The sequence below is a fragment of the Heliangelus exortis genome, chromosome 1 (genome assembly GCF_036169615.1).
Source record: "Heliangelus exortis chromosome 1, bHelExo1.hap1, whole genome shotgun sequence".
NCBI classification, from domain to species: domain Eukaryota; kingdom Metazoa; phylum Chordata; class Aves; order Apodiformes; family Trochilidae; genus Heliangelus; species Heliangelus exortis.
In genome coordinates this window covers 143,487,979-143,503,973 of record NC_092422.1, presented here as the reverse complement: position 1 = coordinate 143,503,973, position 15,995 = coordinate 143,487,979, and the positions used below count along the sequence as shown (strand labels likewise).

Sequence of the window (15,995 nt, the reverse complement as noted above, 5' to 3'; positions counted from 1 at the left end):
TTTTGCCAAGTCTGAGTTTAAGGAAGTGAGACCTGTTGATCTGAGGTTTCTAGTACATTTTTTTTTGCCTAGAAGTTTATATATTTCATAGTGAGGTGTGAACAAAGTGCAAAGGAGTTGTGCAAATTAACACAGGATAGGGAATAATGCAGAATATTAATTGCCTTGTTCCCATGTTATTTTCTGTGAGTAGATGATTTCAAAATGGCTTAAGTGGAAAGCTTCTTATGTGCTATGAATACAACCTCTCAGAAGGACAAGTGACTTTTTCACTGGAAAGAAAGACACATTTGAGAATATGTAAGGTATGAAAATCAGATGTGGAGAAGCAGCAGTAAATGACCTGCCACTGTTATTTCAGAACATATTGAGAAGGAGAGCTATTTTAGCAGGAGATCAATATGAGTGTTTTGGTTATGTACTGTAAAAAAAATATCTAGAATTGAATTTCAGTGCAAGAAAAGGCTTTGGTGTGTTGTTAATTTAAATGCACAGAAGCCAAGAACTTTTGAGTTACAGCAGCTGTGGGAAATATAAGTTGGTAATGTTTTACATACACTTTAGGACATAAATTTCTTAGCATAAGTAGCAATGCAAAACATTACATATGTTCCAGTGGAGAGAGTAACGAGGCTTTGGGAACTGTGTATGGCTTTGAATTTCTGGACTTTAAATTCAGAACCCCAAGACTGCAGTCACTCACAGATGTTTTCCCACTGAATATGTAAAGTGCAGAATGAATTAAGTCCTGTCCTGAAATACAAGGCCCTGATTCGGCATAAACTTAAGTGCTTACATAAATTCAAGCATCTAAGTAACCAACACTGCCTGCTGGAACTTCTTCCTCATGTGCTTAATGTGCATGTAAGTTTTTACTGGCCTTAGTTACTGGCATCTTAGAAACAGTGTAAACCAAGAAATTAAAATGAACATTTTATGCCAAATGGAAGCTGGTATGTTTTCAGAATGGAAATGTTTCAGAAACTTTGGATCTGACAGAGCCCTGCCAACACCAAACAGAAGAGAATGGCCTAAGAGTGAAGATCTTTGAAATTCTGGTGCACACACAAGATACAACATTGGTGCTTTGTCTGGTACTGGGTAAATGTGTCTTTAGCCATATGTGTTCCCAGGATAAGTAATTCGAGTAGCTCTGGTAGTTGCCTTAAGATGAGAAACTGTGTGGCAAATATCATGAGCCCTTGGTCCATAATATGGTGAGGGAAGGGGCACCAGATTGCAGGAAGATAGCTGTGTAGCTGTACTAGTCACCTCATGTGTGGGTGGAAGGAGAGAAGATCCCATGGGATTAAAGACTGCCACTGTAGTCACCAGCAAGCTCTATTTGTGTTGCAGCTTGCAAAGATACACACTGTCTTCCCCGTGACTTTGAAGACTCTTTAGATTTTCTTGAGGGTCAGTAGCCTTACCTCTCTCCCTCTGCCTCTGCTCCTCAAAGTGCATTTTCTATCTCAAGGCAGCTAGATTAAGGATTCTTGCTGGTTTGCCAGTTTGGCTTCAGCTTTCTGAACTCCCTCCCCATTTTGAGCAGTAGAATAGATGGAGGATTCTCTCTGACTGGATGGTTTTGCTTTTAGCTAATAGTTAATACTGGCTGAGAATCTAGTTAATTAATATAATGCTGTCTAAGGGTCTTTATGACCTGTAGGTCATCTGATCGCTATGATCTCTACTCTCACGTGTGCAAAGTGGTTGTTGGCTCTAGTCATAGCATGTAGTAAAAAGTGATCAGTAGTTTTTACTCTCTCCTTAACTCAGCATTCATCCCTTTGCTGCTCAGAGGGTGCGTATCATAAAATAATCTGTGTCCGCTTGATTGATTTATTGTCAGGCCTACAAATGGTTGTGTTCACTTCTGACATGTTTAGTGCTCCAGTTTATAAATACACTGAATTGACTTCCATTTTTCTCTAATCCATCAAATCAGCCTGACCCTTAATAAATAATTTCTCCTTTTTAAAATATGTATGGTCTGAGGACAGATCAGTATTTCCTTGTGTCTTTTGTGACCTTTCTGCTGATGGCTTTTTTTTGTTCTGAAACTTCTAAGGACATACTAGAGTAGTACAATATAGGTAACTTAGTCTGACCTCTACCTATTTTTAGTAAACATGGTGATTTAAGAAGCAGCAGTGACTGCGTGGGTTGTTTGGGATTTTTTTCAGATCTGTTTTTGTCATTTAGCAAAGAGGAAAAGAGGCAGTATCCATAAATCCAGAGTTGCAGATCTAATATCAGTGGGGTTAGGAATTCTTTCAGAAAATCTTGATGGGTGGTAAGAGAGAAGGGAACTTTTAGGGAACCGTTTTTCAGTGTTTCTCTACCTTTAGCAGGGCTGAGTGTATTTTTTAACTCATTTAGAATCTGAGATCATACATAACCTCGGTACAGCAGTTGTGAGAGACTGGTAAACATAACCAAGTCTTTTGAAACTCATGGTACAAATTTCATGTCAGTGCCTGTAATGTCTAGATGCTTTGCCTTTGTTTCCTGTTACACAGTTCATTATACTCTGGTTCTCCTGAATGATTGACAGTTGTTGACCCATGAACTGTGTATGTATCTTCCCACTCTAGACTGCACAACAAATTAAAATTTCATGGATTTGTTTCTGAAGAAAGCTTTCAAGGGTCTTCTTAGCACACTTCAAAAGGTGTTGATCAAAATCCTCATTAAAACATCAGCTAAGTTCATGTTACCTGTCTAGGTGCCTAAATTGCAACACTGAATTTAAAGAGAGAGGTGAACAGCTCAGGTCATCTTCTGCCTGGGCAGCTTGACCCCAGTTCCCTCTGTAGCAGCTCAAAGGAGTAAGACAGGCTCTCAGCCTAAATTCAGCAGACTGGAGCTGGCAATCTGAAATAGCCTATGACTACCAGTACCCTTTCTAGCACATCAACATATGGTAAATATCAGAAGGGAGCTTCAGCCTACTGGGCATACTTGCAGAGTTTTGATCTGCCTTCACAGAGGTCAAGAGGGATGGACAAAGCAAGGAGAGAAGTGCTGGGTGCTCATCAGTAGAACCAGAATTCTGGATGAGGTCTCTTGCCTCTCTCTGGCATCCTCCTTTCTCCTTTGACACACTAATGGTACTTTGGCCACGATCTAGCCTTCAGGGACTGGGGAGGAAGAAGTAATAGAGAGGATTGATGAAGCTAGCTAGCTGTTTTATAGCTACTGTAACAGCTGTATGGCAATGTGCTCTTCTCTGGCAGCTGCCAGCAGCAATGCTATTCGTTGCCAAGACAATTGGCAGCAGATGGCTTTGTCCAATTGTGCCACGAAATTCATTTAAACTAAAAAGATGGAGTATTGTACTTGTAGCTGATTCATTACAAGAAAATGAGGCCCCTTGGATGCTGGTTTTATAAGTAGTGAATTTCACAATTGCAGCTGAGAATCTAAGTATTAAGTATACCCCCCCTTCATAGCCCACCACCATGAACATGCCAAAGTGAGAAAAGTTTGGGTTTTTTTTCAAAGATATCAGAAGAAGATTTTCTGTATTTGCTATAGCTGTTTAGGGAACTTTTTAAAGAGGATTCCAACAGTGGAAATTTTTGTCCCATGCTTCTTGATGTGTTTTATTCTCCAGTTACTGTTACAAATCTTTATTTTTGCAGTTGACCTATCATCAAAACAAAATTACACTGCAGTATCTGAATAAAAGTATATGACACCTGTGACAACTTTTTAAACACAATTTTTGGTGCAGAATCACTTGTGCTTAATGTAGTCCTGCTTCCAGTTTTTCTCCTATATAGTAACCACAATTCCCTTATGAATTTGTGTGGGTCTTCACAGAACTTCTTTAGAAAAAAACAATATAAGAAGGGGCAGTATAGAAGGCATCCAGTCTATACTGGTTTTATGCTAATCTGAGCATTTAAGAGTCTGGTATATCTGTACAATTTGTGGTTTTGTTTATAAAATATTTTCATGGAAGTACTAAAAAGAAATGCAAGAAAGCTATACTGATTTTCTGGCAAGAACTACCCTCCTACTGTTCATGCAGCTGCCTGAAGTCAGAGGTTTTTAGTGTAAACACTTTTTTTTTCTTTTTTTTCTGATATTTGCTTTAAAAAAAAAAACTTAACAGATTAATATGACTGTTGGCCAATCTCTTTTTTAAACTGAAGTAAAAAATTGTGGTTCCCACACTTCCAAAAGAAAGCTTTAAACTTTTTTCCTAAAAAACCTATTTTTCTGAATTCATAATTTGAAGAGAAAAAGCAAATGCATGGTTTTGGATTTCCTATGTAATAGTTTTTATACATGCTTTGTGTAAATGCTATTAGTACCAAAAGTAGATTTACTGTGCTTTGACATGTTTAGAAAGCTAAACCAGCTGAACAGTTTTGAATATCTTTTTAATTCATGTCAGAATTCAAATGCTAACTTAAAAGCTTAATCTTGGCCATCTCATTTTAAAGAGTCTTGGAGACAATTTGATTAGGAATATGTTTTTTAATTCTACCCAAGTGATTTAGGAGGTAGGAAAATAGACCTGTATGGCAGGCTCAAAAGCATTGAGGTGTAGGAAGACGAGCGCAGCCTATTTGTAGTTATAAGTAAGGAACACCATTCTGAAAATCCCACTTCAGCTCCCAAATTTTATATATATGTTAAATTGCTGCCAATTAAAAACTATTACTTGTGGAGTTGTAAAGGAAGGAAAGTGATAAAGGAGTTGTGGAATACTGCTGTGGCCCAACTAGTGTCTTTTCTGAGAGAGTGTCACCAGTACAATCATTTGTATGTTATACTGGAAAAGCATTTCTAGCATGGAGGCAACTGCACCAGTAAAAAAACCCCTCTGTATTGATAAAATAAGCTGCTTCCCAACAATGAAATATACTGCTGGTGAACATGAGTTTTTTCCAGTGTAATCACATGTACTCACAGTGCTTCCACAAGGATAACAGTTCAGTCAGGGATTAAACATTTTCATACCCCATTTCATGGCTCAAGAAGTCTCCTCGGAAGCTTAGATGTACTGTCTGAAAGCCTGAAGAATCCCCTGAGCAATAATTTGGTTGTTAGTTCATTACCAAAGTAACAGAGCTTTTAAAATAGTAATATAAATTCACTAGAGGTTGTTGTTTTGGTTTTGTTGCTGTTTGTTGTTTTGTTTGGTTTTTTAAATATCCTGATTTTTGCTGGGAAAAAGCACTCTTAGGACCTCCTGTTGTATTTGGAGCTGGGGAAGCAAATGGAGAATATTTTCATTTTAATTAATATTTTACTTAAGAAGAAATCAATGAGCTGTTCTCCCCAAAATCTTTTTGTTAGTGATCCCTATCTACATTCCACATCCACATAAAGATTCTGCATGCACACAGATTTGTGAGTCTGCTTGGCATTCTTCACTCAAATTTGAGTAACTGCAGCATGGTGGCTTTGAAAAGCACAGGAAGTTCTGTTCTGATTCTGAGATTTCTGAGCACGGACAGCCCCAGTGTCACTGTGATTAACTGAGCAGCCTAAAAATTGGCTACATTTATCAAAACTCATACTTAAGAGCTTTTGTTCTATTACCTGCATAAAGCAAATCATCACTATGGAGGACAAGGCAGTCCCCTCTTTCATTTATTAAAATGGGAAAGAGAGTTCAGATTTCTATTTTGGCAGCATTTTCACTCTCAGTGTAATAAATGCAAAGCAGAAGTTAAGAACATCTTCAAAGCCAAATTTTTGCACTACAATGCAGAAATTGGAACTGGACATAACCAAACCCTTTAGTAGCAGCCATTTACATGATCCAGGGTTGTGAGTCATCATCTTCTTTAAGCATCCCTTGCATTTCCTGAGGTTTGGCTGCTTACAGTCCATTGGCAGGTACCTGACTGTAAGAATGGATTTGTAATTAGTCTTCGGATAGCATTTTTAAAATAATATTGTCTCATATTCAAGAGCAAAGCTACGCAGTTCACGCTTTGTTTTAAAAGACATTTTAGCAATTTGAGTAAAGGTAGGTGCCCAAAGAGGCACCTACATGAATTGTGGATGCCTGCTTTTCTATGAAAATCTGGTCATCTCATGCCTCTTACACTCCTCAGTGACAATTTATTTTAATGAAAAGTGCTTCTAAATCATCTAAGTGGTCTTTAAGACTTAATTTTTGTCAAAACATTAGATAGACATTAAAAAAAATCCAGAGAATAGGACTTAACTGGAAAGTATCCATATAGGTTTGTTTTTTTCAAATTAAATACTCATCTTCATCACCTAAATAAAAACAATTATTATGAGTGCTTTTCTGTCTCATTTTTCTTCCATTCCCCAGTTTACGTTAGAAATAGGAATGAGTAACAGGAAAAAAATTAAAAAGTTTTGATTGCTAGACTTTACAGCTGGGGAATAAATTAATTTCAAATGAAGATTAAAAAATAGATGTGGTAGAGTGAGCTGTTCTGGGAAGGAGTTCTCAATGAATTGTCTTAATAATTTTGGGCAACTAAATGAGCATTAGGATTCACCGTCATCTGAATTATGCTGAGAATCACCTGCTTATTTTATTGAAGTTAGTAAATTTTCTTTTTCTTTTATAGAAAATGCTTGTGGATATTTCACTGCTCATGGAGAAATGCTCTTTTGTATATACATATCCATTGGCTGAGTGTGTTTCATACTTGGAGTAAGCTTTAGGTATTAGGATCCAGTTTAGTAGTTCTCTAGGATTTAATTGTCTGCTGAAACTAGGATAGGTGAATTTGGTAAGAGTAATATATGTGCTCTCTAGATTTCCCTAAAATGTAGTAGTGTGAAGAGTGTTTTTCTTCAACAAATAAACCAGAAGTCTACCAGATATATTTTTCCTTAGTAATATTTAATTTAAGATCACTGTCTGCTATGCTAGTCTTAAACTCAGTAGATATTTCTCACATCTTCACCTTAACAGCTCAATTTTTGGGGTTTTGTTATGCTTTTTTTCTGGTTCATGTGTTCCCTATTCTAAATTGGCTTTGTGCCTCGCTTTTGCTATTTTCATTTTACAGAGCAGTATTTGAAATGTGGCCTCAAGTTACTGATTTTCATGTTTCCTCAAGTAGTGCTTCACTGCTCTCTGCATACTCCATTGCCCTAATAGTTTAAGCTCTTTTTTCCTGAAGACACATATAAGCCCATCATTGTACCATCCCCTAGGTTAAAAATTGAAATTCAGTTAGCAAAATAAATCACACTCCCTGTGATTTATTGGTAGCTTTAATTGATATGGTAGGAGTGGTCAGAAAGGGAGCAATTTGTAGTCTGCCCTTTATCCTTCCATGAGGAAGAGGATGAAAAGGTTCATAGGCCACTTGAAGGTGCCATTGCCTCACCTGTCCTGACCAGCAATGATCATGAAAATAACATGGATAAGTCCTGCATTTTCAGTAATGTTGCAGCTGAACTGATAATAATTCCAGATGGGATTTTATTTTATTTATTTTATATTTTATTTTATTTTTTCTCAAAAATCTTTTAACAGACATGTACATAATGTGCATAGGCCAGTCCCATATGTACCCACTGTAGTGGATCAAGTCCCCAGAGATACGGAAGTCCCTGGTAGTCAGTTTTTCTCAAGGTTTTACATGATCCATTTTCACAAGATCACTGACTGTGTAAGCTTTCAGAGGCCATGCAAGTTTTAGTCCCCTGAGTAGATCTTCCCATTTTCAATTGAGACAATCATACTCAGTATGCATAATAAAGGGTGGGAAATGGTACTGGGAAGCAAAATGATGCTTTCTTGGCACCATCTTTTTGCTGACCTTGGCTGTCCACAAAGATCCATGTGAATTCTTTTTTTTTTTTTTTTTTCATCACAAGCTTGTCTCAGTAGCTTCTTTTGATCTCCCCTAAAAGTTCTTCAGTAATGAATCAGAATCCATGTGCTTCGGAATACAAATCAAGCCTACTACTGTCAGCAATGATTTGTGGCTCCCAGTGGCATAAGTTAGCTTCCCTTCTCCTCATGGATTGTACTTCCTCAATCTTCTGAGTGGTATCCCTGCTGTTGGCTATGGCCAACCCTTCCAACACTTTCTGAAGATGCAGAAATTTTGAGTCTTTTGAATATATCTGCTTTTGGTCCCAGTGAAGCCTTCCAGAGGAGCCAAGTTAAGGAAAGGTGTGTGCCACTATTGCTGAAAGGGTGTAACTGAAGGCAGCTTTCCCTGGTATAGAAAGTCCATACTCTATGGCTGGACTTGTACTCTTTCTCCTAGGGAACTACCATTTTTCACTGTTCCTTTTTTACTTAAGATTCTAACCTTTGAAGAGCTGTGATAAAAACAAGATTTAAGTGGTTTGCATTAAAAACAGACCATTCTTTATGGCAGTGGGAGAGAGAGCTTGGGAGGTCCTTAGGCATGTACTGCAGTCTGTCAGGCCACTGCATCTGCAGGCTGGAATCATTGTTAAGTGTTTCTGTCTCAGCTGTTATTCCTTGCAGGCATGCTTTTTGCTCTGCTTTTTGCTTTGCTTTGTGCTGTCACACGTGAGGGAAATGAAGGCAGAAGTACTTCTGCTATTTTGCAGTTTTTCAGTGCTCATACTTCAGATCCTTATATTCTTTCCACATAGTACAGTGTGGTATGGAATGGTATCTGGATGGCATGGCATAACCAGTATATGTTCCTTAAAGGACCTTTCACTTTTAGTACTTCTGCCACCAGTGTGGGCAACGAGATGCATAGATTTTTAGGATTTAATTTATTCCATTTCCGGCCAGGGATTTTTGCCTGTAGCAGTTGCTACATCCCCGTGCTCTTGCTACATCCCTGTGCTCTAAACCAGTAGATGTTTGTTTTCTTTCAACCATGCAGCACTAATCCTAAGTGCTGCAGAACCTAATGGTATTTTCCTTACCATCCTTTGTCACCTACACATACCTGGAGAATTTGGGAATATTTATCTCGGTTAAAGAGAAAATGTGTGAACAGCATGCAGAACATTAACAAATTATCCTGATTAGTTTTATCCATAAATGCATGATTCTTGTCAATAGAAGCTCTGCAGAAATGTGTTTTGATAAGTAAAAGGGATTTGTTTTCACTAGGTTTTATTAAATCTTTCTCCTATAAGTAGTCTGTCATAAGTAGATTAAAAAAAAATTCTGGCTGCTTCACCACTGCATTAAAAACCTGTAGCTGTATCCCTCAGTCATGCCTGTAGCTCCTACCAGCTTGTTTAGATTTATTTACTTCACCAAAGGAAAAGTAAATAGAGAAAGAAAAAAGAAATGTAAAATAGATTGAGTGTTAAAAGCACCTCTGTGGTGTCTGCTTTACAGGTTTTATAGTAAAAAGTATTTACTGGGTATTTTGTTTTTGTTTGGTTTTTTTCCATGGTGGGTATGAAACATGCAGGATTAAGGAAGGAATCAAAGATTCCTGAGGTCACAGAGCTGCCTGGAAAACCATCCCATAGCAGATACAGGAACATTTGAACAATAACTGTTTCGGAGTGCATTTGGTGATTGCTGGCAATAGCCCCTCCAGTTTGTCAAAATGACCCCCACCCTCTGTAGACCACTGTTTCACAGAGAATTGTGCCAGCTTGAGCATACACTGACTTTTGCACAATGTTGTAGAATATTTGAAAGTAAAGGCTCTAGTTGTTATATTTTGAACTGAATTTATAGGTAAATTTATATCTAATTAAGGGAATCTTCACCTACATTAGGTGAAGTTATTTATGTCTTGAATATTTCTGTCACTTCATCCCCTACTTAATTACTTTCATTCTTCCCTAATTGAGTTTAGGGTAATAACTTTGATAACTCAGACGCCATCTGGCACGGGAATATAGATTTCTCAAGAAGAAAGCAATAGAATAACACTTGAAGTTTAGCTATATTTTTTGGTCTCTGTTTTTAAGAGGAATAATAAAAAACAGGCACGAAAATAATTGTCATTTCACAACTTTCAAAGAAGCACACACTATACAAAATCCAGTGATGCATTATTACAGACTGCACCTTAGAATTCTTTATGTATACTAGTTCTCTTAAATAATATTAAAAAACAATAACATGGTTGTAGCTATGTGACTGAGGCTTGAAATTAGGCTTGTTTGAACATCTCTTGTGTGCAACTGATCAAAACCAGTCGCTTAGATTAGATATACCTGGGCTGCTCAGGGCAGAGTTTGGAAGGCAGGAATTTATGAAAATTCATTGCATAAGCATTTTACACTGGTTAATCCATAGAGCAGGATCAACATCAGCCTATTATGAGGGATTATAGTTTGCACAGCCACACGGAGGATGAATACAGATTTTGCAGAAATTTCAAAATGAAGAAGGGAATTGGGGAATGCTGGGCTCTGAAATTAAGGTATTAAGGATCATCAGAACCTGATTAAGAAGCAGAGAAGCATGCTTGAACAAGGGAAGCATAAAAAAGGGGTGTGGGGGGGAACGGAAATAAAAACCAGGAAAAGGCACAACTGTGAAATTAAATACATAGTAATTGATACCTGACAGACTTGAAGGTTTATATTCTTGATGGAGTTTAAGTTCTGCTTTTCAAGTGCTGTAGTGTAACAGCATTGAATTGATGTAACTTTAGATTTATCCGAACAGTTTTTCCTGGAGTCTGGACAGCTTTTTAGTGCCCAGTACAGAGAATACCCTGTTATGTGTAATGGGGAGATATCAGTTAAGGTAACAGATTTTTCAGTACAAACCATTGCCTGTAGAGTCCTCTCAAGGATAATTCCAATGCTAATAAACAAACAAAAAAAGCAATAATTTAGATAATTAGTGACAAATACTCCTTCATTTTGTGTATTTATTTATCTCACATAATACTTTTGTCTTGAAAGTTCTGCTGAAGATTACCACAGGATAGTTAGCTCTAAATGCCCAGCAACACAATTGTCTTTGGAAGTGTCCTTCAGACTGAACTGATGACTACACTATCAATACACTATCACAATCGTGTCACAAGTTCTGGCCTGTCTATTTACCCACCCTAGGTGCTGTATGTGCTGTTAAAAACCTACCCATCATTTGAGCAGTCATAATAAAAAACTGGCATTGCTAGTTCAAAGTGTTCAGACATCATAATTCATTGCATTTAAAATATATACTATATAAAAAAAAGTTTTTAAGAGTTTTGTCTCATGATTTTTTCATTGTGACAGGTCATGTTTTCCTCAGCTTTCTCCCACAGAGATGAAAATGAGATCTTACTGCAAAGGAAATGAACAAGCAAAAAAAAAAAACCACTGATGTTTTTTTCTCATATAACTCCTAAGATTTGACTTTTCAATTTACATAACATATTGCAAGACTTTAAATACAATTTTAAGAAGTAGAAATACTGAACACAGGCAGCAAATTTGTGTGCTTCTTAATGTTCCACATTGGAACAAGAATTAATAACCATCACAAAATAGTAGAGTAGAACAGACCTATGTGGTCTTTAGGAAAGTCTGGAATGTTACTTTTCCTGTTGATTTGATTTAGTCAAATTATACAGGAGAAGAAAGAAAAGCAATTTCTGACAAAATTTCCAGAAAATATTTGTGTTTATCAAATAAGAAATTAGATCATCTCCATAGAAGGTGCTAATATAATCTGCTAGTTTGAATTTTAAACACACGCACATTAAAGATCCAGTTTTTCTCAAAAGAGGAGAAAAAGCTGTCTCTCAAAACATAAGAAATCACATTCAAATTTCCTGCCAAGTGGAATTTTGCCAAAGGGGACAACATACCTATTATATACTGACAGAAATGTAGAACTTTCTTTAGAATGAGGTCTGAACTGATATGACTCAGTATCTGTATTATTTTAATGTTAGTTAAGACCAGAAGAAGGCTAATTTAAAAAGTATACTTGCTAGTAATACCACAATAAAATGTCCTTATTTTGCTCTCTGCCTGGTTTTCTTGGGCAGTTGGTCATAATTTAGAAGGGAGAAGCCATGTTTTCTCATTTGCAGTAAGGGTATGTAAGGAGCAGCCTTTCTCAGAGGGAAAGATCAGTGAAGTAAGCAATGTCACTATTGAACCTTAACTTGTACCAGTTCTTAACTGCTCATTCTTGTGTGTGGATTTGTTCAAATTAATATGGAATATGTAACTAAAAAGAATTCTTAAGATCCTATCCTTTTCCTAGAACAAGACTGGAGCAGATGGGTAGTGAAGCTAATTTTTTTTTCTTTTTTCTTTTTTTTTTTTTTTTTCTTTTCATTTTTATCTTCTGTTGTTGTTTCTTCTTTAGCTTGACCTTTAAAAGACTTTTACAGTTGGAGCATTTTTTTTAAATGTAGCTGAAGTATTGTTTTTTTCATGTCTGGTTGTTCTTTAGGCATAGGCTGTGTTGATTTTGGGTTTTCTAATGTGAAATAATTTTATTCAAGACTTCATGTATTCTGCTTAGACTTTAAGATAACAAAAGATACTTCAAATTCTAGAAATGAACAAAGCTATAATTACACTAACAAAGGCTGATGAATACATACTTTAATGAAAGTCTATCAACAGAAATAAAGGGCAATTGCAAGACTGTAACTGAACATTACACACATCCATTTGCTCCTGAACTCAATAGAGGAATTTTTGTAAATGCCTCCACCTTCATCTTCCCTGTAGTCTGAAGCACAAACTTGCCACAGACATCAATTTGTTCATAGTATATGTCACTGTAGCAAGTCTATGGACATCAGCCCTGATCACAGGCTACCTAACAAAACTATCATTAAAAATGCCACAACATAGTATTTATATGCACTTATTAAAAAAAAGCCTCCCAAAATATATTGTACTTTTGAGAGAAATCCAGGAGATAATGAAAACATAGAAGATGGAAAAGAAAAAAAAGAAAGAAAAAAGTTTCTATTTAAATACACACATCCCAGGAATATAAACTTAATTTTAGAGTAGCAAGTAAACATGGGTAAGCATGGCTTAACCTCAGTGTCACCCTACAGAAGAACAGTCATATTCTTTAGGATCCTTATTTAGGATCCTGAACATACATTAAGATGTTTCTGTACTCTGGAGCAGAAATGTGAATCAGTCTCAAAGATATACCTCATCTTTTATAAGACAGAATCTTAGTAGGCAGAACATCTAAATCTTCCTGTCAGTTGATAATATTAACCTTAATAGGTTTGTGGCTGCTCAAAAATGAAAATTTTCATTTGCTTGCTACACAGGAAGCTCTGCAGGTTTGAGATGGGGCACAGGGGATATGGCCCACATTCTGACCTACCACGGTACTGCACTGTGTACATTTGTGGTACAACATAAAAATGAGTAACAACACCATGCTCTATGCATGCAGAATATCCTCAAATATTAGACCTGTGCTTGTTTTCACCAGTCACTGAGTTTTCCCTTTGAGTCACTTGAAATAGGATTTTGTTTCTGATATGTAGTCTTCACTTTCCTAACAAAAACAAGAATATCATCAGAAAAAATAATTTTCTGATGTTTTAGAGGAACTGTATATCACCAATTGAAATTAAATCTTTATATACCTGATAAGATGTATCTGATAGAAAATCAGTTCTATACATACTTATATCTTTATAGAAGGATAATATCTAGAGCTAGTTAATGCTCTTTTAAAATATATTAAAAAAGTAAATATTAAGTAAACTGATTCAGAAAATAAGTTCCACTCTATATGTCAGTAGGGTCTGGTCATCAAAAATAGATTGCAGCCCTGTGGTAGATATCTGACCACCCTGAGGCTGGTTCTGAAACCACTGCTTATTTTCATGGGATAAAGTTACTACCTCTGTCACCACAATTAAGAAAATATTTTCTAATTTGTTTAATTTTGTTGCTCTCTTTTGAGTGTTTTATGGGTTTTTCAGATTTTAATTAGAAAAGTGTTATTTGATCCAACACAATATGTTGGCCAGCTGTGAGGAAAGTTAGAAAATGTGAAAATATATTTAGGACTCCCCTGAGCTGCACAAACAAGTCATTGCTATCTAATAATACAGTTGTAACTTTTGCAAATAATTTAACTACTCGACATTAGCTAATTTGTGAATTGTTGTTCTAGGTATGCTTTTTAAAAAATATTATGACTTACTTTATATCTACTATTTTAAAATGCTGGGTGTTTTATTTCTGATGTCATAGTAGTGAAATGTAAGCTACCATCTGCATCACTGCTGTTATGTGTTTTTCTCTCCAAGGTGTGGTAGGAATTTTGCTATATATATAGTGCATGACGATCTGTTGTGACATTTTTCTTCATGAGGGGGATGGGAAAGTAGCTCATGAGTTATTTTATCTCTTGTCAGAAGTGAAGATAAATGTCATAACACTGATCAGCTTTGCTGAGTTTCGAATGTGCAGTTATTTGCATTTTCTCTTCACTGTTCTTCAGGACTGAAGTGGCTGGAATGACAGGTACAGCAAATGAAAAATGCTGAGAATGCGTGGGGAAAATAGAAGAGTCAATACTGAAAGTTATTAGTAGCTATGCACTGCTATGTCATCAGTGAAATAACACTGATGTTATTGCATAACATATTGAACTAGAAATGTAAACTTGCTGTATTTCTGTCTGCATGTGTAATCTTCAGATACATTTAGAAAGGAGATAATTATTTTGAGGATTTGTTCCTTGTTAGTTGCCTTTACATGTATGTGCTCATATCTGATTTTGGCTAGAGCTGTGTAAGAATTAAGGTTCTTACAGATCTAGTTCCTGTTAAGGAAGACATGGTACATTGCAGAATTTGGATTTTTTTATTTACTTACTTATTTATCCTTGAACAATCCTTGATGGTCAGTCAGTATTCAGACAATCTCCTTTTTCAGCAGCATCAGTCAAAATACCAGTGCGTGGTTCTCTGATGACATCTCTGTGCCAAGGGAGATTAAGGGGAATAAGCTTTGCATCAGGTTTCAGCAGTACCAACCAGGCTGAACTAATACTGCAACATTTCTGTTCATGGGTTGAAAAGCAGCTTCTGAGATGGTGTGTAGCAGTGCTACCAGGTGACTTCTAGCAATACACACAATTTTTGCAATAGCTAAATTTTAAACCATCACTTAAGAGCTTAAATGCTGTTTTTCAGAGAGCCAAACCACCTGCGCTCCCTTAGACCTCCTTTTTTGAAACCCATCTCCCAGGTTTAACCAAAGCCAAACTCAGTCATCTTTTGCTTTACTATTCCATTCTGTCTGATAAAAAAACAGTCAGGTCTGTTAATAGTAAGCCTATGGTGAGCTCTTAAACCAAAGCAGTTACACTACATGGGAGGAGGTATTTGTGTTATGGATTCCATAAAGATCTCCCTCATTCTTTTCCACATTTCCTTATACCATAAAGCTAACATGCCTTTGAACTCCTCTGGTATCAGGCAGGCTTGGTCATCCTTTGACTGTCATGCAATGGGGAAAACACAGAGAATTGCACACATAAATACAATCTACACATTCTGTGTGTTTATCTGTATTCTTACATGGCTGTGGCTGATGACCAAGAATCACATTCAGGAAGTGAAATTCTGATCTGGAGAAAGTGAGATGAGAAAAGGCTAAAAAGAAAACCACAAAATGATACTCACTATTCCCTTGGAGGAGATGCCCACATCTGGAGGTCACTGGGAATCAATAGACTGAAGCTGTTCACTGACATTTCTGCATTTCTTTTGAGGTAACCAGGCTGTCTTGTCCCAAAGCAGTTGTTAGAGATTTTCCTGATTGTAAAGAAGCTTAGGTACATATTTTGAGAAATATGCAAACCGCTGCTATAGTATTCTTACTAGAGATACTCTGGCTGAAATGAATGGTTGCATTTTTACTGTTATGCAGCGTTAGTACTTTTTGCTCTAGCTTGTAGATGTCAGTGTGTGTAAGTGCATTTCTTCTGAATGATTGGCCTGATGAGGGTAAGGAATGATATGCAAAGCAGAATCTCTTGCCCAGGTTCCCCAAATCCAAGTGCTGTACAATCAGGAAATGCATTATAACATCGATTGTTGCTTCAGCAGGGAAAGTGT

At 36.6% G+C, this 15,995-nt stretch overlaps 1 protein-coding gene and 1 long non-coding RNA gene across 4 annotated transcripts in view; one reads left to right on the top strand and one right to left on the bottom strand.

The window, feature by feature from the left end:
* Nucleotides 1-15,995, top strand: part of LARGE1 (LARGE xylosyl- and glucuronyltransferase 1) — a 281,380-nt gene that overhangs the window by 106,944 nt on the left and 158,441 nt on the right. The gene's annotated exons all lie outside the window — the stretch shown is intronic.
* Nucleotides 4,527-14,843, bottom strand: LOC139797083 (uncharacterized). The gene is made up of 4 exons (XR_011726290.1): nt 14,749-14,843; nt 10,492-10,738; nt 5,760-5,866; nt 4,527-5,044 (listed from the first exon to the last, which is right to left on the bottom strand). It is a non-coding gene; the product is annotated as an uncharacterized lncRNA (long non-coding RNA).